This window comes from Ovis aries, chromosome 6, assembly GCF_016772045.2.
Source record: "Ovis aries strain OAR_USU_Benz2616 breed Rambouillet chromosome 6, ARS-UI_Ramb_v3.0, whole genome shotgun sequence".
Lineage (NCBI taxonomy): Eukaryota > Metazoa > Chordata > Mammalia > Artiodactyla > Bovidae > Ovis > Ovis aries.
This window is the reverse complement of record NC_056059.1, coordinates 85530762-85558061: the sequence shown is the minus strand read 5'-3', so window position 1 is coordinate 85558061 and position 27300 is coordinate 85530762. Positions and strand designations below refer to the sequence as shown.

At 35.2% G+C, this 27300-nt stretch overlaps 1 pseudogene; it reads left to right on the top strand.

Moving 5' to 3' along the window:
- The first annotated feature begins 907 nt into the window (after positions 1–907).
- The window catches only part of LOC114108654 (UDP-glucuronosyltransferase 2C1-like), a 35700-nt pseudogene continuing 9307 nt past the window's right edge, over positions 908–27300 (top strand).

The window sequence follows — 27300 nt, the reverse complement described above, 5'->3', positions numbered from 1 at the left end:
TTGCACAGCAAAGCAGAACATAAGCAAAATGGGAAGGCAACCTTTAGAGTGGGAGGAAATATTTGCAAATGAAGAAACAAAGAATTAATCTCCAAAATATTGCAGCAGCACAGATAAACCTGGAGGTTATCCTACTAAGTGAATAAGGAATACAGAGAAAGACAACTATCACATTGCCTATATGTGCAATCTAAAAAAGAAAAAAAAATGAACTTATTTACAAAGCAAAAACAGAATAACACAATAAAACAAACATGGTTAGAAAAGAGGTAAGGTGGGGGGAGCAATAAATTGGGAGTTGGGATTAGCAGATACAGGCTACTATATTTAAAATAGATGAACAAACAAGGATTTATTATATGGCACAGGAAATTCTGTTTAATATTCTGTAGCAAGTAAAGGCAAAAGAATAAATATATATATATATATATATATATATATATATATATATAACTGAATCATTTTGCTTCACACCTGAAACTAACACATTGCTAATCAACTATAATCCAATATAAAATTAAAAATAAATCTCCCTGCCTTAACACCTCTTAAAGTATGCATATTTCTGGCATTAAGTGATGATCTCTTCCATATCTACAATATCTAGCAGAATTATCAGTAAAAGAAACACTACAGAGACCTTCCTGTTCAAATGAGCATTCAAATAAAACAAACAAAAGAGTTCAAAACTTTAGACTTAATAGAATATTCAATCACATAATGCTGGATTTTCTATCATTACTTAGAAATTATTATGGATTTGTGTTAAAGCCTGAGTATATATTTCCTAAGTCAGTGTATTTTTTTCCCCATCAAAGTAGTTGCTTTTCATTTTAATCCATAATACAAAGTACACACTTCAAAGTTCAGCCCAGCCACTATAAATTGATTGGGATTGCTAAGGAGAGATCTTTGGATTGTGTTTCATGCATTTGGTTTAAGCCCAGATTTAATTCAAGCAAGAGTTAACCATGAAGACTGTGAAAGGCTTTTGCATCTTTTCATCCTGCAGCTATGTCTCCTTAACTCTGGGAGGACGGGCAAAGTTCTTGTATGGCCTGTGGATTTTAGTCACTGGATTAATTTACAAGTTATTCTAGAAGAGCTTCACCTTCGTGGGCATGAGATAACTGTCCTGGTACCTTCACAAAGTCTTCTGATTAATGATACTAAGGTTCCCTATAATGTGGAGATCCTCCAGCTTTCAGTAACTAAAGAAACTTTCATGGAAGAGCTCAATACCATTCTCTATGAAGCTACATTTGCACTGCCAAAACTCTCATGGTGGGAAATGCAAATGAAACTGGCAAACATAGGCAGAAAATTTTTATTAACAACCAAAAGAGTGTGTGACAGTGCTGTCACTAACAAGGAGTTACTCAGCAGGCTACAGGCAGCCAAGTTTGATGTCTGTATTGCTGACCCTTTAAGTTTTTGTGGGAATTGGTGGCTGAACTCCTGAATATTCCATTTGTATACACTTTTCGGTTTTTCTATGGAAATGTCTTTGAAAGACTGTGTGCTGGGCTTCCTATGCCTTCTTCATATGTTCCTGGTGTCACATCAAGACTGACAGACAAGATGACTTTTATACAGAGGCTGGAGAACTGGTTACTATATACAATGAATGACATGATATATTCATATTACGTGTTTCCAGAATGGGATGAGTATTACAGCAAGGTTTTAGGTAAGAGAAATATGTATATAATAAGTATTCTTATAACCTATAAAATTGTAAATATTTATCTGACCGTATGAAAACTTACAAAAAGTATTTTAGATGAAGAAGATCCAAGCACCTGTGGCTACACTGTTTTGAATTTAAGAAATAATAACACTCTTTTTTTTGGTTTTGTGCTATATGATTGAATACAGATAACATTCCATCCTCCAGGGAATCTTTCCAGCCCGGAGATTGAACCCAGGTTTCCTGCATTGCAGGCTGATTCTTTAGCATCTGAGCTACCAGAGGAAGGCCAATGATATATCCGAGAAGGAATATTCTCTATATTTATGTATGATTTCTTGGAGTGTCTGGAAAACCCAAATCTGACAATGTGCTTAATTTTCAAAAACTTGGACTACTTCTTTGAATTTTGCTTCTCATCTTTCTCAGCCTGTTTTCTTTCTGATTAACTTGCTCTTCCTAAAGCTTTATATTTATGTTCTGTGAAGGAATGGTTAATTGGTGGCCAGGTTTGCAATGTGTTGAACATGAAACTAGAAAATGAATAATGTGATTTGGTTTCATCTGATCTTGTCTTCTAAAGTGTAAAAAAAAAAAAAAAAAGATTTTTTCCTAAAGGACTATGTTTCCAGATTTTGTAAATCACCTCGGTGTTTTGTTTCTGTTGTTCTATTTAAAATTGCATTAGAGGTGAAGTAGTGACTTTTGACCCTGAGCACAAAGTTTTTCTCTACTCTGATTTGATCACACCAATGTTCTGGATATTGTGGAGATCCTCCAGCTTTCAGTAACTAAAGAAACTTTTGTGGAAGAGCTCACGAAAGTCCATTTAGCCCTTCTTTCATTTCTTTTGAATAATTTATTTTTTATTATTTTTATGTGATTATGTTAAATAAATTTTGCGTTAAGAGGTAAATTACTTTTGAGAAAGAAGTACCTTTTTTACATCACGTAGTTAGGTTTTTTAAAGTGTTACTAGCATGTAACATTGTGTTAGTTTCAGCTGGTGACAAAAGATTAATCAAGAGTCAACTTAAGAAGGAAATGGAAAATTTTATTTGAGCCAATCTGAGGATTGTAACCCTGGAGAAAGTCTGTTAGGAAGATCTGAGGAATATTATGCACATTAGAAGCCAAAGCACTGTTATATAAATTTTTGAGGGAAAGGGTTATACATGAAAGAGTCATCCATTAAAGCAATATATTGCCAGTTTATATAGTCCTAAAAAGTGAGTAGTGGGTCATCGTGACCCCTTAAGGGATTAAGAAAGGAATGTTAACTCCTAACAAGCTACCTTGCTAGGGCCAGGAGGAAATTGCTTTTTGTAGAGTAAACTTTCCTGTGTCTTCTGTGGGGATCTAGTTAATACATAATGCAGAAGAATATTGCACACTAAAACGAGGAGTGCTGGGCACCGACTTAAGTGGCAGAGAAATTTTTATGCCAAATATTTCTTGCCCTGCCTTAAAATAATTTTGTTTCATCACATGTATACAGCATAATGATAAGATATTTCTACATACTGTGAAACAATCACTGTAGATAATATCCATCGCTACACATAGTTACAAATGGGTTTTTATCTGAGAACTCATAAGATCTACTTTCTTAGGACAATACAGTGTTAGTAACTATAGTCACCATGCTGTAAATTACTGGATTACTTACTTTAGAACTGGAACTTTGTACCATTTGATCACCTTCAACTACCTATTGTGACCATGCTACAACCTTAGCATCCGGCAACCACCAATTTTTTCAGTGTCTATAGTTTGTTTTAGTTTGGTTTTCTCTTAGATTCCACATATAAGTGATATATTTCCTTTCTTACTTCCCTTAACATAATATCCTCAAGATCCATTCATGTTTAGGCAAATGGCAAGTTTTCCTTGTTTCTCATGACTTAATAATGTTCCACTCTATCTGTAATTATATTTTCTTTATCCATTCATGTGTTTATAAACACTTAGATTGTTTCCATGATTTTGGCTATTGTGAATACTGCAGCAATGAGCTCAAGAGTGCAATGATCTGTTTTGTTTTGTTTTTTCTATTTTCATACCCATGAATGGAATTTCTGGATCATATGGTAAAATCAAATAAAATAAAGTTATTTTTAAATTTTGAGGCACCTCCATAACATTTTCCTTATTGGCTGTACTGATTTACATTTGCACTAACTGTAAACTTGTTCGTCTCTTTTCACTACCTCCTCACCAGCATTTGTCTCTTATCATTTTGATGATAGCCCTCATAACAGGTATGAGATGTTAATTCTTTACAGTTTTGCTTTGAATTTTCTTGGTCACTAGTAATGTTGAGCACCATTTCAGATTCTTATTGACTAACTGAATGTTTATTCAATTCCTCAGCTAACTTTTAAAAATTTAATTATTTGTTTATGTGCTATTGAATTGTGTGAGTTCCTTCTATATTTTAGGTGGCAGCACCTACACAGGCATATGGTTTGCAAATATTTTCTCTGTTTTCATAGGCTGCCTTCTTATTTTGTTGATCATTTCTTTTTCTGTGCAGTATGCAGAACCTTCTAATTGGAAGTAGTTCTACTTGTTCATTTTTAATTTTTAATTTAATTTTGTTACTTATACTTTAGGTGTTACATTTTAAATTCACTGCCATGATGAGTGTCAAGAATTATTTCCCATTTGTTTTCCTTGAGGAATTTTATGGTTTTAGGTCATATATTTAAGTCTTTAATCCATTTTAATATAATTTTGTAGTGGAATAAGATCAGGGACTAGTTTTATTCCTTTGTATGTGAATATCCATTTTTTTCAGCAAGAATTATTTAAAAGATTATCTTCCTTCATTGAATATTTTTGGCTCCATTGTGAAATATTAGTTGAATAAATATGCATGAGTTTATTTTGGGGCTTTTAATTCTGCTCCAATGGACTAAGTGACTGTTTTTAGCTGTATTATTTTGATTACTATAGCTTTATAATAACCCTTAAAATCAGAGTGTATGATGCCTCCAGCTTTGTTTTACTTTCTCAAGATTGATTTTTCTATTTGGAACTTTTTCATTTTCATATGAATTTTTAAAATTATTTTCCTTGTTACTTATTTTAATAGGTGTATCTCTAATATCCTATCATTTCTAAAAGTTGTGTTTATTCCCCAAAACTTAAAAAAGAAATATAGTTGTGATATCTTATTTTATATAGCCACTTCCTTTTTCCTTTTTTTGAGTATCTATTTAAATATTTCTTCTGAGAAATTATTCAACATGCAGAAGCAACATGACTGCTTCTAATGAACTATGCCACTTGGCAATATATAATATGTTCAAAAAAGCATATTACCTAATTGGTGTCGACATGTTGTACTGAAACTTCTCCGCATTTTGTGACAGAAACAGGTGCTTATATCTCTAGACCTGGCCCTATAAAATATGGGCAGAAACCATCACAAATTCATGTTCAGAGTTCAAGCTACAAGAGGCAACACTGAGCAAAGTTAATTTAAAATCTCATTAAGCTGACATTTTCTGAGTCATGGATTTATCCTTGATTGATCTACAACTGAACTGAACTGGTTTACTTCTGGTCCCAGCAGTCTGACACTCAGTTTAGGGACATCTTTTCTAGTGATAGGGTATTACTCTGTCCATGATTCTTCCATAGTTCTTATCAACTTAGAATATTCTTTGGTGGAATATATCAATAATCTGAGAAGAATTAAATACTTGGTAAATAGAAGAAAGACATATTTCTTACTTATATATATTAAAAAGCTACAAGATATAGAATTTAAAATTTAAAATCATCATTATACAGTGCATTCCAACTATGTTTTTCAAATTTTAAAAAGTATAGCTCATAATTTACAAAATTTTTCATTAAAACATGTCATATATATGTTCAAATAATTGATGACTAAACCAGAAAGATAGCATTAATTTCAAAAAATTGAGAAACTATTTATAAACCTCTAGGTTAGACACAAAATTGGCCCCAAAAAAATCCTATAGGGCAATAAAATCATAATTTTGGAATTGATATTTTCTACCAGACCAAAATATGCCAGTTAACAATTAATTTCAATGTATTTTAACTCAAAAGTTAGAGAAAATTAAAAACAAACAACAACCTAACGTGTGCACACATTTTCATAAAGATATATGTTGAGTATGAAACTGGATATTGTAATCACCAGAGTCAATCCCCTCATTTACTGAAATTTGCCTTGATCTCTTATGCAGATAGATCTTCCTAGGAGTTCAAAATCTCTTATATTTTTCTAGTAAAATCCTTAGCACACTTAGAACATCAAGGAGAATATTAAAAAGTCTTGTAGTGAGAAATCAGACAGCTATGGTTTCCTCCTATTGGTGACACAGAGCACATATTTCAAAAGGACACCAACATTCTGGGTAAGGTTTGGTATACTGCAGTAGATATATAAAATTCAGAGATGAAACTCTGCTTGAAACTAAGGAAGATGATCCAATTCAGGGTCACTAATTTGAGTTCTTATTCTGTAAATATTCAGTTGGCTTCCAATTCAGTTCAAAGGAACCCTTTTGTACTGTTTGTTAACTAAATATGTCAAAATAGCAAATATTTCACCACCAGATTATTGTGCAATGCAATATCTTTATCGAAGAGGATGAAATCTTGTAAAATAAGAACTTTCCTTTACTATAGCAAGTGAAACAATCACTTTAAGAATTGTACTAAAAGTATTCAGGATGTAATTTATTGTGACAGCACACTTGAAAACAGTAGAAAAAAAGAAGGATAAAACACAAGTTGATTATCAACATAGTCAGAGACTTTTTGGGCAATGAGGATGAGATAAACTGGAATTTCAGAAGGTGTGACTCTACCACAGAAGGCTGAGGATCATTGCCTAAGTTTCTTGTACTTCCTACAAGCACATGAGTGGGTTCAGGGTTAGCTCAAGATGAAAGATTCCATTGCCAGAAAGAAAGCAACAGGCTTTTGGTTTTGCTGCATACTTATATCTGTGTTTACTTATTCATATTCTGATGATTGTGTCCTCTTCAGGGTAAAAGGCCAATTGATACGTAAGCTGGGTTGCAAAGGCTCAGTATTGGTCTTCAAGAATTTACTTAGAAAATTAGGTGGAGAAATATCTTCCATTTACCATATCAGATTGTTTCCCCTCTATTATCCTTCATTTTTATTCAGGGAAACCAATCACACTATGTGAGATTATGGGGAAAGCTGACATGTGGTTGTTTCGAAGTTACTGGGATTTTGAATTTCCTCAGCCTTATTTACCTAATACTGAATTTGTTGGAGGACTGCACTGCAAGCCTGCAAAGCCCCTACCTAAGGTAATTAAACATGCTTATTATTTTCCTATAGGAGTGTTTATCTCTTAAATGATTTCTAGTTAATTATTATTAAGATTTGATTTGCAAACTGAGAATACAGAATAAAATTTAATGGTTATCATTTTCTTAGACTATACACTACAATCAGAAGGTGAATACCATTATTTTGGATTATGTATTATTATCTGATTGAAGTAGTCCTCAATGTTTTCTTTTCTTGTTCAAAGTCCGTTCACTATTCATGAAAATCTATTTTATGTAAATGTTAAAATATTTTCTAGTATCTCAAGAATACCATGCTATAATTGAAAATAAAGATAAGATTATATTTTAAGTCAAATCATCCATAAATATAGTGTAATGGGTAATTTTATGTATTAACTTCTCTGGCTAGGTACTCAGCTGTTTAGACAAACATTTTTCTGGAAGTTACTGAGAGGCTACTTTCAGATGACATTAACTTTTATATATGTGAGCTTTGAGTAAACGAATTACTCTTTGTTATGTGGATAAGCCTCATCCTATTAGTTGAAGATGTGGATAGAACAAAAGACTGAATTCTGCCAGTAGGTAACCTTCAGACTTGAATTACAGCAGTGGCTTTTCTCTGAGTCTCCAGCCTAACGGGCTGTTGTGCACATTAAACTTGCCAGCCTCTGTAACCATGTGAGAAATCCCTGAAAATAAATCTCTTACCTGGCTTTACATTTTAAATCTCACGTATTTTTCTCTTGTTTTATTTAGTAATTTAGTTTTGCTAGTATTTACAGGATGAAAAGATTTCTTTTATTTCAGTTTGATTGAATATGCTGTTTTTATTTTTAACTTAAAATTATATATTTCTACTATATTCCTATAATCCTCAGAGTATGTTTTATAGGTATTTCTGCATTACTTGTCTGGTCAGGAGTTACTTGGCTACCTCATTCTTGATTGTGTTTGCAGAAGCTTATATAAAAAACAAATATAACCAAAATAAAAGAAAATTGAAAGTTAGAAAACAGGAAAAGTAAATATACCAAAATCATATCATTGTGCTGACCATGATTCAGCAGAAAAATAAAAGATAATCTTATTAGCTTCTAAGACTAAGAACCAGAACTATTTAGCTTAAAGGTTGAAATTTGCTCTGCCACCTACTGCTGTGTAGGCTTGGACAAATTACTTAACCTTACTGAAATATATAAATGTATACATATCTCATAAAATTACCATATATGTAAGCTACATGAGACATGTAAAGAGTTCAGCAAATGGCAGAAGATAACAGGTGGTCAATAATTTGTATACACAAACATGCATGCACAGAAACACACATACCTGGAATATGCTTTACTAAGTGAGCCTTTAGTAAAAATAATTTTTAATTTGTTTAATAACAAATGATTTCAGGTCATCTATTATACAGTGAAATCATTAATATTTGAAAGTACAGAATTGTTCTAATTATTCAGACACATTGAGAAAAAAGTGCGACATCTATTATAACTGTAAGCTTTTATATTACAAACACTGTTTTCTTCATAGGAATTCGAAGAGTTTGTTCAAAGCTCTGGAAAAGATGGAGTTGTGGTGTTTACTCTGGGGTCAATGATCAAAAACCTCTCAGAAGAAAAGTCTAATATGATTGCATCAGCCCTTGCCCAGATTCCACAGAAGGTCAGATAATATTTTTTTCAGAGACAGTTATTTTAAAACCTCTATAAAAGTATACTTTTAAGACATAGAAAAGGTATTGATATTGGTAATGTCAATTTAAGTGAACTCTAAAGAAAAAGTATAAATGTTAAAAGGGGATATTTGACTGCTACCTTGCTTTAAAACTGGCATTATTCACAGGAAAATCTATTGCAGTATTTTCCTTAAATAACGAGGTAAAACTTAATCATTTGCTATTGTTAAATGATCAGTCAGCTTTGTGCATAGGTTTTAAGGCATCCATATAATCTAACCTTGTTTTTTGCTGTTCTTACATTTTCTTTAAATCTGAAGCATATACAAGTTACAAATAACACAACAGAGAATAAATGAAAAGATAATGAAAATAATAGGCCCGATTTACAGAATGTCTTGGGACTATACTTCCTTACGATTAATTTTTTTGAACGTGAGTCCTTGTTGAACCTGAAACTAAAAGCTTAGATTCTAAAAATAATCCTAGATAAAGATTCTTCTAATAATCCTAGAAAATGAATCCTAAAAATGATCCTAAATAGCAATCCTAAATAATGATTCTTTTTTAAAATTTATTCATTTTTTTCCAGATTTTATTTTTTTTTAACTTTACAATATTTTATTGGTTTTGCCATACATCAACATGAATCCACCACGGGTGTACATGAGTTCCCAATCCTGAACCCCCCTCCCACCTCCCTCCCCATACCATCTCTCTGGGTCATCCCAGCGCACCAGCCCCAAGCATCCTGTATCCTGTGTCGAACCTAGACTGGTGATTCATTTCTTATATGATATTATACATGTTTCAATGCCATTCTCCCAAATCATCTCACCCTCTCCCTCTCCCACAGAGTCCAAAAGACTGTTCTATACATCTGTGTCTTTTTTTTCTCACATTTTTAAATTGAAGGATAATTGCTTTACAGAATTTTGCTGTTTTCTGTCAAAACTCAACATGAATCAGCCATAGGCATCTATATGTTTCTTCCCTCTTGAAACTCCCTCCCATCTCCCTCCCCATCCTACTTCTCTGGTTGGTATAGAGCCCCCGCTTGAGTTCACTGAGACATACAGCAAATTTCCACTGGCTATTTATTTTACAGCCTTCCCTGATAGTTTACCTGGTAAAGAATCTGCCTGCAAGACAGGAGACCACGGTTGGATTCCTGGGTGGGGAATATCCTCTGGAGAAGGGATAGGCTACCCACTCCAGTATTCTTGGGCTTCCTTTGTGGCTCAGCTGGTAAAGAATCCCCCTGCAATGCAGGCGAATTGGGTATGATCTCTGGGTTGGGAAGATTCCCTGGAGAAGGGAACAGCCACCCACTCCAGTATTCTGGCCCGGAGAATTCCATGGACTATACCCATGGGTCGCAAAGAGTCAGACACAACTGAGCAACTTTCAGTTCACTTCTTCACTTCATCTAGTTTACATATAGTAATGTAAGTTTCCATGTTACTTTCTCCATATATCTCATCCTCTCATCTCCTCTCCCATGTCCATAAGTCTGTTCTCTATGTCTGTTTCTCCATTGCTGCCCTGCAAATAAATTCTTTGATGCCATCCTTCTAGAACATATATATACATTAGTATACAATATTTATCTTTTTCTCTATGACTTACTTCACTCTATATAATAGGCTCTAGTTTCATCCACCTCATTAGAACTGACTCAAATGAGTTCCTTTTTCTGGCTCAGTAATATCCCATTGTATATATATGTAGCACAATTTATTTATCCATTCATCTATCAATGGTCATCTAGGTTGCTTTCATGTTCTAGCTATTGTAAATAGTGCTGCAATGAATATTTGGATACATGTGTCTTTTTTAGTTTTGGTTTCCTCAGGGTATATGCCTAAGAGTGAGATTGCTGGGTCATAGATGGGCTCCCCTCATAGCTCAGTTGGTAAATCATCTGCCTGCAATGCGGGAGACTTGGGTTCATTTCCTAGGTCAGGAAGATCCCCTGGAGGAGGAAATGGCAAGCCACTCCAATATTCTTGCCTGGAGAATCCCATGGACAGAGGAGCCTGGCAGGCACAGTCCATGGGATTGAAAGAGTTGGACACAATTTAGCAACTAAAACACAGCACATTGTGGTTTTATTCCTAGTTTTTAAAAGAATCTCCATACTGTCTTCTGTAGTAGCTTTATCAGCTTACATTCCCACCAACAGTGCAAACGGTTTCCCTTTCTTCCACACTTTCTCCAGCATTTATTATTTGTACACATTTTGACGACGGCCATTCTGACCAATGTGAGGTGATATCTCATTGTAGTTTTGATTTGCATTTCTCTAATAATGAGTGATGTTGAGCATCTTTTCATGTATTTGTTAGCCATGTATATGTCTTCTTTGGAGAAATGTCAGTTTAAGTGTTTTTCGCACCTTTTTATTGAGTTGTTTGTTTTTTGGTATTGAGTTATATGAGCTGCTTGTATACTTTGGAAGCTAATCCTCTGTCAGTTGTATCATTTGCTACTATTTTCTCCCATTCTGAGGGCTATCTTTTCACCTTGTTTATAGCTTCTTTGCTGTGCAAAAGCTTTTAAGGTTAACCAGGTCTCACTTGTCTACTTTTGCTTTTATTTCCATTACTCTAGGAGGTGGATCATAGAGGATCTTGCCTTGATTTATGTCAGTGAGTTCTCTGCCTATGTTTTCCTGTTAGAGTTTTATAGTTTTGGGTCTTACATTTAGCTCTGTAGTACATTTTGAGTTTATCTTTATTTATGGTGTTAGGAATTGTTCTAAATTCATTCTTTTACATGTACCTGTCCAATTTTCCCAGCAACACTTATTGAAAAGACTGTCTTTGCTCCATTGTATATTCTTGCCTCCTTTGTCAAAAATAAGGTAACGATAGGTGCATCAGTTTATTTCTGGGCTTTCTATCTTGTTCCATTGGCCTATATTTCTGTTTTTGTGCCAGTGACATACTGTCTTAATGACTGTAACTTTGTAGTATAATCTGAAATCAGGAAGTTTGATTCTCCAGCTCCATTCTTCTTTCTCAAGACTTCTTTGGGTATTTGGGGTCTTTTATGTTTCCATATGAATTGTGAATTTTTCTATTCTAGTTCTGTGAAAAATGCCAGTGATAATTTGATAAGGATTGCATTGAATCTGTAGATTGCATTTGGTTGTATAGTCATTTTCACAATATTGATTCTTCCTATCCAGGAGTATGGACAATCTCTTCATCTGTTTATATCATCTTTAATTTCTTTCATCAGTGTCTTTTAATTTTCTGTGTGCAATTCTTTTGTCTCCTTCAGTTCAGTTAAGTCACTCAGTCATGTCCAACTCTTTGCAACCCCATGAATTGCAGCATGCCAGGACTCCCTGTCCATCACCAACTCCCGGAGTTCACCCAAACTCATGTCCATAGAGTCGGTGATGCCATCCAGCCACCTCATCCTCTGTTGTCCCCTTCTCCTCCTGCCCCCAATCCCTCCCAGCATCAGAGTCTTTTCCAATGAGTCAACTCTTCACATGAGGTGGCCAAAGTATGGGAGTTTCAGCTTTAGCATCAGTCCTTCCAATGAACACCCAGGCCTGATCTCCTTCAAAATGGACTGGTTGGATCTCCTTGCAGTCCAAGGTTAGGTAGGTCTATTCCTAGATATTTAATTCTTTTTGTTGTAATGGTGAATGGGGTTGATTCCTTAATTTCTTTTTCTGATTTTTCATTGCTGGTATATAGGGATGTGAGTGTTTTCTGTGTATTGATTTTGCATCCTGAGACTTTGCTAAATTCATTGACTAGTTTTAGTAATTTTCTGATAGTATCTTTAAGGTTTTCTATGTGTACTATCATGTCATCTGCAAACAGTGAGAGCTTTGTTTTTCCTTTTCCAATCTGGATTCCTTTTGCTTCTTTTTCTTCTCTGATTATTGTAGCTAGAACTTCCAAAACTATGTTGAATAATAGTGATGAGAGTGGACACCCTTGTTTTGTTGCTGATCTTAGGGGGAATGTTTTCAGTTTTTCACCATTGAGAATAATGTTTGGTTTGGGCTTATCATATATGGCCACTAATCAATAATGATTCTTAAATAGTTAAAACTTTAATAATATAGTAAAAGATTTATAAGTATACTGTATAATATTCCAGCTATATACTTTTTAATTTTTTCCTAGTTTTAGTTAAAACAGACCTTTACAACATGTTTAAGTTTCAAACAATTATGACAATTCTTATATTTATATCCAAATTACTTTCAAAAATTGCTTTGTAGAAGTAGTACCCATTTAAACATTTAACCTAAAAGGCATTATCATATAAACATTGAACTTTCAATTGCATTAAAATACAATGTTTAAGAGTGGTGTCAACAAAGGGTTGGAAGAACCGAAAGATGTCTCTCCAAAACTATGTTGAATAAAAATGGTGAGAGGGAACATCCTTGTCTTGTCCCTGGTCTTAGAAGAAGTGCTTTCAGTTTTAATCATTGAGAGTAATGTTTGCTATGGGTTTATCATGAAAGTGAAAGTCATTCAATTGTGTCTAAATCTTTGTGACTCCGTGGGTTTACTCCATGGAACTCTGTAGGCCAGAACACTAGAGTGGTTAGCCTTTCCCTTCTCCAGGGGATCTTCCCAACCCAGGGATCTAAGCCAGGTCTCCTGCATTGCAGGCAGATTCTTTATGATCTGAACTACAAGGGAAGCCCAAGATTATTGGAGTGGGTAGTCTATCCTTTCTCCAGCAGATCTTTCCAACTCAGGAATGGATCTGGGGGGTCTCCCATCACAGGTGCATTCTTTGCCAACTGAGCTATCAGGGAAGCTCTGGATTTGTCGAATATGGTCTTTATTATGCTGAGGTAGCATCCCTCTATTCCCACAGTCTACAGTTTTTATCATAAATGGGTGTTGAATTTTGTCAAAAATTTTTCTGCATCAGTTAGGATGATCATATGGTTTTACTCTTTAGTTTGTTAATGTGGTGGTGGTGGTGGTGGTGGTGGTGGTTTAGTCATTAAGTCATGTCTGACTCCCGGGACCCCATGACTGTAGCTTGCCAGGCTTTTCTGTCCATGGGATTCTCCAGGCAAGAATACTGGAGTGGGTTGCCATTTCCTTCTCCAGGGGATCTTCCTGACCCAGGAATTGGACCTGGGTCTCCTGCATTGCAGGCAGATTCTTTACTGACTGAAAGATTCTTTACCAATTGTGGTGTATCACATCAATTGATTTGTGTATATTGGACAAACTTTGCATCTCTGAAATAAATCCCACTTGATTATGGTGTATGATCCTTTTTATGCCTTGTTGGATTCAGTTTGCTAGTATTTTGTTGAAGATTTTTGCATCTATGTTCATCAGTGATATTGGCCTGTAATATTCTTTTTTTGTGATATCTTTGTTTTTGGTATCAGGGTGATGGTGGTCTCATTTAATGATCTTCAGAATGTTCCTTCCTCTGCAATTTTTGGGAAGAGTTTCAGAAAAATAGGTGTCAATTCTTCTCTAAATTTTGACAGAATTTGCCTGTAAAGCTATTGGGTTCTGGTTATTTGTTTGTTGGAACATTTTAAATCACAGTTTCAATCTTAGTACTTGTGATTGGTTTGTTTATATTTACTGTTTCTTCCTGATTCAGTTTTGGGAGACTTTTCTAAGAAGTTGTCCATTTCTTTCAGGTTGTTTTTTAATGGCATACAGTTTCTTCTAGTAGTCCCTTATGATCCTTTGTATTTCTGTATTGTGCATTGTAACTTCTTTTTTATTTCTCATTTTATTGATTTGAACCGTTTTCCTTTGCTGTTTGATGAATTTGGTTAAACTTTTATTAATTTTGCTTATTTCACAAAGAACCAGATTTTAGTCTCATTGATCTTTGCTACTCTTTTCTTTGTCTCTATTTCATTTATTACTGCTTTGATTATTATGGCTTCTTTCATTCTACTAACTTTGGTTTTGTGTATTCTTTCTCTTGCTGCCTCAGGTATAAGGATAGGTTATTTATTTTAGTTTTTGATTACTTAAGATTGTATTATTAAAAACTTCCCTTCTTAGAACTGCTTTTGCTGTGCCCTCTATGTTTTGGATATTGCATCTTTGTTGTCATTTGTCTTTAGATTTATTTTTTAATTTCCTATTTTATTTCCTCAGTGATCCACTGGTAATGTAGTAACATTGTTTAGCCTCCACGTGTTTGTGTTATTTTAGTTTCCCCCCCCCCCCTGTTTTTTCTCCTAGTTTCAAATCTCATAGTGTTGTGATCAGAAAAAGATGTTTGATACAATTTCAATTTTCTCAAATTTGCCAAAATTTGCTTTGTGACCCAACATGTGATTTATCCTGGAGAATTCTCTGTGTGTACTTGAGAAGAAACTGTACTCTGCTGCTTTCAGATGGAATGTCATATATATCAATTAAATCTATTTAATCTAATGTGTCATTTAAGACCTGTGTTTTCTTATTGATTTTCTGTCTGGAAGACCTGCCCATTGGTATAAGTGCCCCCACTATTATTATGCTATTGTTGATTTCCCTTTTTATGGCTGTTAGCATTTGCCTTATATAGTGAGGTTCTCCTATCTTGGGTGCATATACTTTAAAAGATGTTGTATCTTCTTCTTAGATTGATCTCTTGATCATTATGTAATGTCCTTCCTTTTCTCTTGTAGCAATTCTTTTCTTAAAGTCTATTTTGTGTGATATAAGTATTACTACCTCAATTTTCTTTTACTTTCCATTTGCATGGAATATCTTTTTCCATCTCCTCACTTTCAATCTGTATGTGTCTCTAGGTCTAAAGTAGGTATCTTGTAGACAGCATATATATGAGTCTGGTTTTCTTTATCAATTATCAGTCTAGGTCTTTTGGTTAGAGCATTTACTACATTTGCATTTAAGGTAATTATCAATATGTATACTCCTATTGTCATTTTCTTAATTCTTTGGGGTTTGTTTCCACAGATTGTTTCTTCCTTTCCTTTTTTTCCCATCTTCTCTTGTAGCTGGATGATCATATTTTGCTTTGTGTTTTGATTGTTTTTTTCTCTTTTATATGTGAATCTCTTGTAGATTTTGCTTTGCATTTCCCATAAGATTTTGATATAGCAGTCTATATATATACAAGGATCTTCCCTGACATCTCAGTTGGTTGAGTCTGCCTGCAATACAGGAGACCCTAGTTCTATTTCTGGGTATGGAAGATCTGCTGGAGAAAGGATAGGCTACCCAAACCAGCATTCTTGGCTTCCCTTGTGCTTCAGATGGTAAATAATCCACCTGCAATGTGGGAGACCTATGTTTAATCCCTGGGTTGGGAAGATCCCCTGGAGAAGGGAAAGATTACCCACTTCAGCATTCCAGCCTAGAGAATTCCGTGGAGTATACCCTCAGTGTCGCAAAGAGTCAGACACGACTGAAAGACTTTCACTTTCATATATAAACAAGGTTGTTTTAAGTTGTTGATCTTTACTTTCAAATATCTTTTCAAAATGCATTTCCAATATCCTACATCTGTAATCTCCACTTGTCATAGTTCTGGTTTCAATATCATATTTGTGTTTGGATGTTATCCTGTCTTTACTGTGTGTTTTCCTTACTAGGTAGCTTTACCATTTGAAGTTTTCTTATTTCTAGTTTTTCACCTCAACTTTTTCTACTATCCAGAGAAGTTCATTTAGGAAGTACTAACCATGGCAATTAGAGTGAAAAAATCAAAATAAAAAGGAATTCAAATTTGACATGATACTATACATTGAAAATCCTAAATACTCTACCAAAAAAACTGCTAGAGCTCAAGAATGAAGTTGGTAAAGTTGCAGGATACAAAATCAATTCACAGAAATCTCTCTCATTCCTATGCACTTAACAACAAAGACCAGAAAGAGAAATTAAGAAAACAATATCATTTACTATCACATCAAAAAGAAAATATACCTTAGTAAACCTAACAAAGGAGGCAAAAGACCTATATTCAGAAAACTATGAATATTGATGAAAGAAATCAAAGATAACACAAACAGATGGAGAGAGATGCTATGTTCCTGGTTTGGAAGAATCAATACTGTGAAAATGGCTATACTACCCAAAACAATCTATAGATTTAATACAATCCCTAGCAAATTACCAATGGCATTTTTCACAGAATTAGAACAAAAATTGTACACTTTGTATGGAGACACAAAAACCCCCAAATAGCCAAAGTGATCTTCAGAAATAAAAATGGAGTAGGAGGAATCAGGGTCTCCAATTTCAGACTGTACTACAAAGCTACAGTAATAAAGACAATATGGTACTGGCACAGAAAACAGAAATACAGATCAATGAAACAGGAAAGAAACTCCAGAAATAAACTCACACACCTATGGCCAATTAATCTATGACAAAGGAAGCAAGAATATACAGTGGAAAAAAGACAGTCTCCTCAATAAGTGGTGCTGGGAAAACTGGATAGCTATATTTAAAGGAATAAAATTAGAAAACTCCCTAACACTATACACAATTTTAAACTCAAAATGGATTAAAGACCTAAATGTAACACCAAATACTATTAAACTCTTAGAGGAAAAAATAAGCAGAACACTCTCTGACATAAATCTCAATGAGATCTTTTTGATCCACCACCTAGAGTAATGGAAATAAAAACAAACAAACAAACAAAAAACAAAACAACAACAACAACAACAAAAACAAATGGGACCTAATTAAGCTTAAAAGTTTTTGCAAGCAAAGGAAACCATAAACAAAATGGAGACAAGCATCAGAACTGGAAAATAATATTACAAATGAAGGAATTAATCTCTAAAATATACAACCAGCTCATGCAGCTTAAAATATATTTTAAAAATTTTAAATGGTGGAAGATCTAACTAAATATTTCTCTCAAGGAAACATAAGATGGCCAACAAACACATGAAAATTAGGACAGCATCACTTATTAGAGAAATACAAATCAAAACTGTAATGGGGTATCATCACACACTGAAGAGAATGACCATCATCAAAAAATCTTCATACAGTAAATGCTGGAGAGGATGAGGAGAAAGGGAACCCTCCTACAATATTGGTGATAATGTAAAGTGGTACGGCCACTATGTTGAGCAGTATGGAGCTCCCTTAAAAAACTAAAAGGGCTACCAAATGATCCAACAATCCCATTCTTGGGCTTATATTTGGAGAAAACCATAATTCAGGAAGACACATGCACCAACGTGTTCAGTAGCAGCACAGTTTGCAATAGTCAGGGCATGAAATCAACCTAAATGTCCATCAACAAAGAACTGGGTGAAGAAGATGTGGTACATGCAATGGAATACTCAGTCATAGAAAGGAACAAAATAATGCCATTTACACGAGTGTGAATGTACCTAGAGATTGTCATACTGAATGAAATTAGTCAGACAGAGAAAGACCAAGAGCATTTGATATCACTTATATGTGGAATCTAAAGAAGGGGTACAAATGAACTTATTTGCAAAACAGAAATAAAGTTATAGATACAGAAAGCAAACTTATGATGACCAGAAGGATGGGAGGGTGGTGATTAAAATTAAAAGATGCTTACTCTTTGGAAGAAAAGTTATGACCAACTTAGATAGCATATTTAAAAGCAGAGACATTACTTTGCCAACAAAGATCCGTCTAGTCAAGGCTATGGTTTTTCCAGTGGTCATGTATGGATGTGAGAGTAGGGCTGTGAAGAAAGCTGAGTGTTGAAGAATTGATGCTTTTGAACTGTGGTGTTGGAGAAGACTCTTGAGAGTCCCTTGGCCTGCAAGGAGATCCAACCAGTCCATTCTGAAGGAGATCAGCCCTGGGATTTCTTTGGAGGGAATGATGCTGAAGCTGAAACTCCAGTACTTTGTCCACCTCATGAGAAGAGTCGACTCATTGGAAAAGGCTCTGATGCTGGGAAGGATTGGGGGCAGGAAAAGAAGGGGGCGACAGAGGATAAGATGGCTGGATGGCATCACTGACCCGATGGACGTGAGTCTGAGTGAACTCCGGGAGTTGGTGATGGACAGGGAGGCCTGGTGTGCTGTGATTCACGGGGTCGCAAAGAGTCGGACATGACTGAGCGACTGAACTGAACTGAACTGGGTTGGGGGAGAAACTGGGAGATTGGAATTGACATGTACACAATACTTTATATAAAATAGATAAAAATAATTACTGTAGAGCACAAGGAACTCTGCTCAATACTCTATAATGAATTACATAGGAAAAAATCTAATAAAGGTGAATATATGTACATATATGACTGAATCACTTTGCTGTACATGTGAAACTAACAAAATATTTTAAATCAACTATACTCTAATAAATTTTTTTTTTTTTAAGAAGCTGTCTGAAGTAACCATATTGGAACTCTGAGTACTTGCAAGTTGCAGGGTAAAGCCAGACTGGTAAACTGTAATTAATTTGGTCATTTCAGCCCTTTAGCAAGCACCAGCTTCAAAACCTCCATTATTCAACCTGCTGGTAGTCAGCATGCCTGTGTACCCTACGTAATTTAGTGGCACCATTATGTGCAATAAAGACCCTATTCTTTACATATTGGGGTTCTTTATTGCTGATTAGTGCCCTTGATCACTGAGCTGTAGTCCCACATATTGACCACAATTATTTCAAATCCCATTATCAGAAGCTTATATGTTTTAAGCTTTATGATAAAGTATAATTAGAATAAACATAAATCTAGAGATTAATGCAATGAGTGGGATGTTTGAAGACTTTTGACACATTTAAGAAGATTCAGTTATTCATTTCCACTTATTAGACACCATCTTTCAAATAGTGAATGCTTTCTGAAAGTAGAGGCTTAAACTTGTTAGTACTTAGAGCATAAATGGTTATTTTAGATGTTGAATTCATACATAGGAGGGGACTATTGTGATCCATGAAAAATTAGAACAAGTCTATTAAAAAAAAAAAAGAAAAAAAGGAACAAATGACAGCATTCAGACTCAAAAGACTTACTTGCTCACTGAGTTAAGATTATGGGCTTAGAGTCATATAGATCATGTTTTAATCCTGGCTCTGGTACAAGAAAATTAGATAAACTCAAATTTGAAGTTTTCCTCATATATAAAATGTGTAAATAATGCCTCCCTCATAGACTTGTTATGGAGTATAAAAAGAGACAACATATGAAAGTACTTACTACAGTGTTTAGCACACAAAAACCAGTCAATAGTTGAGATTACTGTTATTGTAAAGATTTCTTCCTGGAAACTTCCCTGGCAGTTTATATCAGGGAGTATGAGTTACATCCCTGGCTGGGAACTAAGATTCTGCGTGCCTCAAGATATAGCCAAAAAAGTTTTTTTTTTTTTTTTTTTAATTAAAGTCCAGCTCATTTGGAGGAATAAAAAAACATCAGCACTATTTTAAAAAAAAATGTCCTTTTTTTCTTCATTTGAGAATCAGACATTAAAGAATTAGGCTATTTAAAAAAACTCACATACAGCAAAATTTAGAAAGCTGTATTCATATCCAGGAAAAGAATCAGGTTCATAAAAGTTCTGAAAAGACCTTAAAGTCCTAAGGCTTTAATCATAGCCTGATTCCTGGAAAAGATAAATTTTCAACAATCAAAAAATTAAAAAATTAGACACTAAGAAGAAGGGTGAATCTGATTTCTAGAATTAGTACATTATAAAATCAAAAGTACAGTTTTCAACAATCAAAAAATTAAAAAATTAGACACTAAGAAGAAGGGTGAATCTGATTTCTAGAATTAGTACATTATAAAATCAAAAGTACAGTTTTCAACAAATACAGCAAGATTAAAAATTAGATAAAATATGTTTCAATCAAAGGAACAAAATTAATTGAGAGAAACTATTCCTGAGGAAGCCTGGATTTTGCAATTACTGGGAAAAAACCTTTAAAACCACTGTCCTAAAGATGCACAGAGAGCAGAAAATGGAGTAGAAATGAAGTAAAATACGGATAAAAGGGGAAATTAAAAGAAGAAAAAATATTCTGGAGCCACTAGGCTCCTCTGTTCATGTGGATTCTCCAGGCAAGAATACTGGAGTGAGTTGCCATGCCTTCTTCCAGGGGATCTTACCAACACAGGGATTGAATCCTGGTCTCCCACATTGCAGGCAGATTCTTTACCACCTGAGCCAACAGGGAAGCCCAGACAGAAGTAATTCATTGCATGAAAGATATTTTCACTAAGATGATCAGCAAATTTTTCATCAGAAACCCTGGAATCCAGAAGGCATTAGATTGATAAATTCCAACTGCTGAAAGGAAAAAAAATAAAAGTGTTAACTGAGAATTTTATCAGGCAAAATTTTCTTCAAAGATGAGGTAGAAATTAAGAAATTACTAGAAAAACAAAAGCTGGCATACATTATTACCACTAGACTCTGTCAATAAAAACATGCAAACGGGACTCTTTCTGGCTGAAAGGAAAAGCTGCTGGAAAGTAACACCAACCATATGAAGAAATAAATAGCTTCAGTAAAGGTAAAAACAAAGGTAATTTTAAAAGCTGGTATCATTCTAATTTTGGTTGTGAGTGAAAGTCACTCAGTTGTGTCAGACTCTTTGTGACCCCATAGACTATACAGTCCATGGAACTCTTCAGGCCACAATACTGGAGTGGGTAGCACTTCTCCAGGGGATCTTCTTCCCTGGAGAAGGGATCTTCCCAACTCAGGAATCAAATCAAGAATCTTCCCAACTCAGGAATCAAACCCAGGAATCTTCCCAACCCAGAAATCAAACCCAGGTCTCCTGCACTGTAGGCAGATTCTTTACCAGCTGAGCCACAAGGGAAGCCCTCCCACCTGCCAGATGGTGGTCAAAAAAGTTTTAAAAGAAAAAGCCAAATAGGACAAAGGAAAAGTCATTGTTTTCCTGGACTTTTGGTTGTAAGTCCATTTTTTTTAATGTTCTCAATATTTTAAAAAATACATAAAAATGATTATTAATTTATATAATTAGGAACACTGATTAAATATGTAACTTATGACATCAATTACAGGAAGGATTGGATGGAAATATTAAGGAGCAGAGTTTTTGTATGTTTTGAAGTTAAGAATAGGTCAAAGAATAAATCCCAAGAACAATAAAAAATAGTTTTTAAATTAATGAAACAGAAGAGATCGAAACAAGAGATGCAGAGGAAGCAGGGATCAGAGGGAAATTTATAGGTAAATGTGCTTAACTTTAGAATGAAGAAAGACCTAAAATTAATAACCTAATATCATACCTTGCTGCTGCTGCTGCTAAGTCGCTTCAGTCGTGTCTGACTCTGTGCGACACCAGAGATGGCAGCCCACCAGGCTCCCCCATCCCTGGGATTCTCCAGGCAAGAACACTGGAGTGGGTTACCATTTCCTTCTCCAATGCATGAAAGTGAAAAGTGAAAGTGAAGTCACTCAGTCGTGTCCAACTCTTAGTGACCCCATGTACTGCAGCCTACCAGGCTCCTCCGTCCATGGGATTTTCCATGCAAGAGTACTGGAGTGGGTTGCCATTGCCTTCTCTGATATCATACCTTAAAGAACTATAAAAAAAGTGAAACTATACCCAAAGTTGGTAGAAAAAAACAATGAAGATTAGCGCAGAGATAAAAGAAAGTTAAAAGAAATAGCAAATCAATAAAACTGAAAGCTACTTCATTGAAATGATCAGCAAATTATCAAAACATTAGCTAAACTGCAAAAGGGAAAAAAATAAATGAAAATAGTTCAAGCCAGAAATGAACCTAGAGAGATTACTAATGGTTTTATAGATATGAAAAGGATTATAAGAAACTATGATAAAAGTGCAGCCGAGATGGCAGAGTAGGAAGACTCTGAGCTTGCTTCCCTCTGGCATACCAAAGAGCAATAATTTATTGCTCTCATTAACTATTAATGAGGATACCCAGAAGACTAGCAGAAAAGACCTTGAATCCACATGCAAAGGAAGCAAACTGAATGGTCACCTTGTGACATATACAAAAAATCAAGTCAAAAATCTATCAGAGGATTTTGAAGTAAAATGACAGCACTTTTACAAGAAAATCCTAAGGGAAAATTTCACCATGGTGGATTCTGCTTTCATAGGTAAGACACCAAGTGCAAAAGCAGAAAGAAAAAATATATAGACTTCTTTGAATTAAGAACTTTGTGCATCAAAAGATACTATTAAGAAAGTGAGATAAAATATGCAGATTGTGAGAAAATCTTTTCAAATTATGTATCTGATAAGGAATGAATATGCACAATACATAAAAAACTGCTACAACTCAATAACAATGACAACAACAACAAAAATCTAACTGAAAAATGAAAAATTACTTGAATAGATTTTACAAAGAAGATACAAAAAGTCAAAAGTATATGAAAAGAAGCTCATTTATCATTATGGAAATGCAAATCAAAGGCACATAGAAATAACACCACTCATTGAGATAGCTATTATCAGAAAAGAAAAAAAAAGGAAAATAATAAGTGTTGGTGAGAAGTGGTAACAAGTTGGTAGGTTGGTAACAAGTGTTGGTGAGAAGAAAATAACAAGTGTTGGTTCTCTACCAACAAGTGTAGGTAGAGAAATGGAACTTGGTGTCCTGCTACTAGGAGTGAAAACTGATGCATCTGCTGTGGAAAACATTCCTGTGGTTTCCTGCAAAGTTAAACATAGGATCATATGACCTAGAAATTCTAAACTTGGTCCATGTAGTGAAAGGAATTTTAACCAGGGATTAAAACAGATATTTGTACATCAATAATCATACCCATTTGAATGTAAAGTTCAAAAGAATAGCAAGAGGAGATAAGAAAGCCTGCCTCAGTGATCAAGGCAAAGAAATAGAGGAAAACAATGAATGGGAAAGTCTAGAGGTCACTTCAAGAAAATTAGAGCTACCAAGAGAACATTTCATGCTAAGATGGATACAATAAAAGACAGAAATGGTATGGACCTAACAGAAGCAGAAGATATTAAGAAGAGGTGGCAAATACACAGAAGAACTGTACGAAAAAGATATTCATGACCCAGATAATCATGAGTTGTGATCACCAACCTAGAGCCAGACATTCTGGAATGTGAAATCAAGTGGGCCTTAGGAAGCATCGCTACAAACAAAGCTAGTGGATGTGATGGAATTCCGGTTGAGCTATTTCAAATCCTGAAAGATGATGCCGTGAAAGTGCTGCACTCAATATGCCGGCAAATTTGGAAAACTCAGCAGTGGCAACAGGACTGGAAAACGACAGTTTTCATTCTGATCCCAAAGAAAGGCAATGCCAAAGAATGCTCAAACTACTGCAGAATTGTACTCATCTCACATGCTAGGAAAGTAATTCTCAAAATTCTCCAAGCCAGGCTTCAACAGTACGTGACCCGTGAACTTCCAGATGTTCAAGCTGGTTTTAGAAAAGGCAGAAGAACCAGAGATCAAATTGCCAACATCCTTTGGATCATTGAAAAAGCAAGAGAGTTCCAGAAAAACAGCTATTTCTGCTTAACTGGCTATGCCAAAGCCTTTGATTGTGTTCAGCTCAGTCACTCAGTCATGTCCAACTCTTTGTGACCCCATGAACCGCAGCACACCAGGCCTCCCTGTCCATGACCAACTCTCAGAGTCCACCCAAACCCATGTCCATCAAGTCAGTGATGCCATCCAACCATCTCTTCCTCTGTCATCCCCTTCTCCTCTTGCCCTCAATCTTTCCCAACATCAGGGTCTTTTCAAATGAGTCAGCTCTTCTCATCAGGTGGCCAAAGTATTGGAGTTTCAGCTTCAGCATCAGTCCTTCTAATGAATACCCAGGACTGATCTCCTTTAGAACAGACTGGTTGAATCTCCTTGCAGTCCAAGGGACTCTCAAGAGTCTTCTCCAACACCACAGTTTATTGTGATCCACACAGTCAAAGGCTTTGGCATAGTCAATAAAGCAGAAATAGATGTTTTTTTTTTCAGGAACTCTCTTGGTTGTGTGGATCACCACAAACTCTGGAAACTTCTTAGATGGGAATACCAAACCACCTGACTGACCTCTTGAGAAATATGTATGCAGTTCAGGAAGCAAAAGTTAAAACTGGACATGGAACAACAGACTGCTTCCAAAAAAGGAAAGGAATACGTCAAGGCTGTATATTGTCACCCTGCTTATTTAACTTATATGCAGAATACATCATGAGAAACGCTGGGCTGGAGGAAGCACAACCTGGAATCAAGATTGCTGGGAGAAATATCAATAATCTCAGATATGCAGATAACACCATCCTTATGGCAGAAAGTGAAGAACTAAAGGGCCTCTTGAAGAAAGTGAAAGAGGAAAATGAAAAAGTTGACCTAAAACTCAACATTCAGAAAGCTAAGATCATGGTATCTGGTCCTATCACTTCATGGCAAATAGATGTTTCCACTTCATGGAAACAGTGGCAACATTGGCAGACTTTATTTTCTTGGGCTCCAAAATCACTGCACATGGTGACTGTAGCCTTGAAATTAAAAGACACTTGCCCCTTGAAAGAAAAGCTATGATCAACCTAGACAGCATATTAAAAAGCAAGAGACATTACTTTGCCAACAAAGATCCATCTAGGCAAAGCTATGATTTTTCCATTAGTCGTGTATGGATGTGAGAGCTTGACTATAAAGACCACTGAAGAACTGATGCTTTTGAACTGTGATGTTGGAGAAGACTCTTGTGAGTCCCTTGGACTGCAAGGAGAGCCAACCAGTCCATTCTAAAGGAAATCAGTGCTGAATATTCATTGGAAGGACTGATGCTAAAGCTGAAATTCCAATACTTTGGCCACATGATGCCAAGAACTGACTCGTTTGAAAAGACCCTGATGCTGGGAAAAATTGAGGGCAGGAGGAGAAGGGGATGGCAGAGGATGAGATGGTTGGATGGCATCACCAACTCGATGGAATGAGTTTGAGTAAACTCTGGGTGTTGGCGATGGACAGGGAAGCCTGGCCTGCTGCAGTCCATGCAGTCACACAGAATCGGATAAGACTGAGTGACTTAAATGAACTGAAATGAACTGAACTGAATCATAGCAACAATATTCATGATAGCAAAATGAATGGATAAAGAACTTTTTTTTTTTAATAGGAGTATAGTTGCTTTACAATGCTGTATTAGCTTCTACTGTACAGCAAAGTGAATCAACTATATGTATACATATATCCCATCTTTAGTGGATTTCATTCAAATTTAGGTCACTACAGAGCATTGATTAGAGTCCCCTATGCTTTACAATAGGTTCTCCATAGTTACCTATATTATACATAGTATCACTAGTGTATATATGTCAATCCCTATCTCTCAATTTATCCCACCTGATTTCCCCCTTGGTATCCATACATTTGTTCTCTATGCCTGTGTCTCTATTTCTGCTTTGCAATATACATATGTAGGCTTCCCCGGTGGTCAGACAGTATAGAATCCACATGCAATCCAAGAGACCTAGGTTCAATCCCTGAGTTGGGATGATCCCTTGGAGAAGGGCATGGCAACCCACTCCAGTATTATTGCCTGGAGAATCCCTATGGACAGAGCAGCCTAGTGTGCTACAGTTCATAGGGCCTCAAAGAGGTGGACATGACTGAGTGGCTAAGAACCTGTGTATGTATATATATGTATATATAATGAAACATTATTCAACCTTATAAAAGAAAGGAAATTCTGATATGTTGCAAGATCCATGAACTCTGAAATAAAATAATGCTAAGTCAGTGGAAGACAAACATAACATGGTTCCACTTGTACTTGTTACCAAAGTAATCAAATTTATAGAGACAGAAAGTAGAACAGAAGTTATCAGGGGCTAGAGAGTGAGAGGAATAGGGAGTTATTTAATGATACAGAACTGACATGGAGGATGATGAAAATATTCAGTGTGCAGATAGAGTTGATGGTTACACACCATTGTGGATGCTTTTAATGCCACCAGACTCAATAGCTACAATACTTTAAAATGAAAAATATCATTACCAATATTTTACTATATGAGTTTCTGTTACTGGTAACTATATTAAAAAAAGATCAAAAGAGGTAAATAATATCCCTTCCTTTTGCCTCTGAAAATTTTGTTTCAAAAATCCCCTTTACCAGAGTAGCCTAGTAATATCAGCATGTTGTTGTTTCAGATATAGATTGTCATTTTCTTCATCTACAAGTTAGATTTAATCCCAGGACGATAACCTATTGACTAGGATTGTTTCAAGCCTTAGAAAATACTCAATGGCTTTAAAACACTCATTACCTAATCACTTAGGGCCTCAGCTTGCTTGTTTATTACCTGGAGGCATCAGACCTGATTAATCTTTGGTTAACTGCTTTCTTTTGACAGGATTTGATTCTAAAAATCTTCTAATAAAGACATTTTATCTTAATAGGTTCTGTGGAGATACACAGGAAAGAAACCAGAAACATTAGGAGCCAACACTCGACTATACAAATGGATTCCACAGAATGATCTTCTTGGTAAGACCAAAGAAAGAAAAATAAACAGAGATGAATGAGGGATAATGTGAATGATTGCTCAATAACAGATAAATCCAACAAATTTGTATTTAAAATAACAACAACAAAAAAAAGCTTTAATGTTTTCTTCACATTTCTTCTGGAGTTTGTAAAAGATTATTTCTGACACTTTTTAAAGACTAAG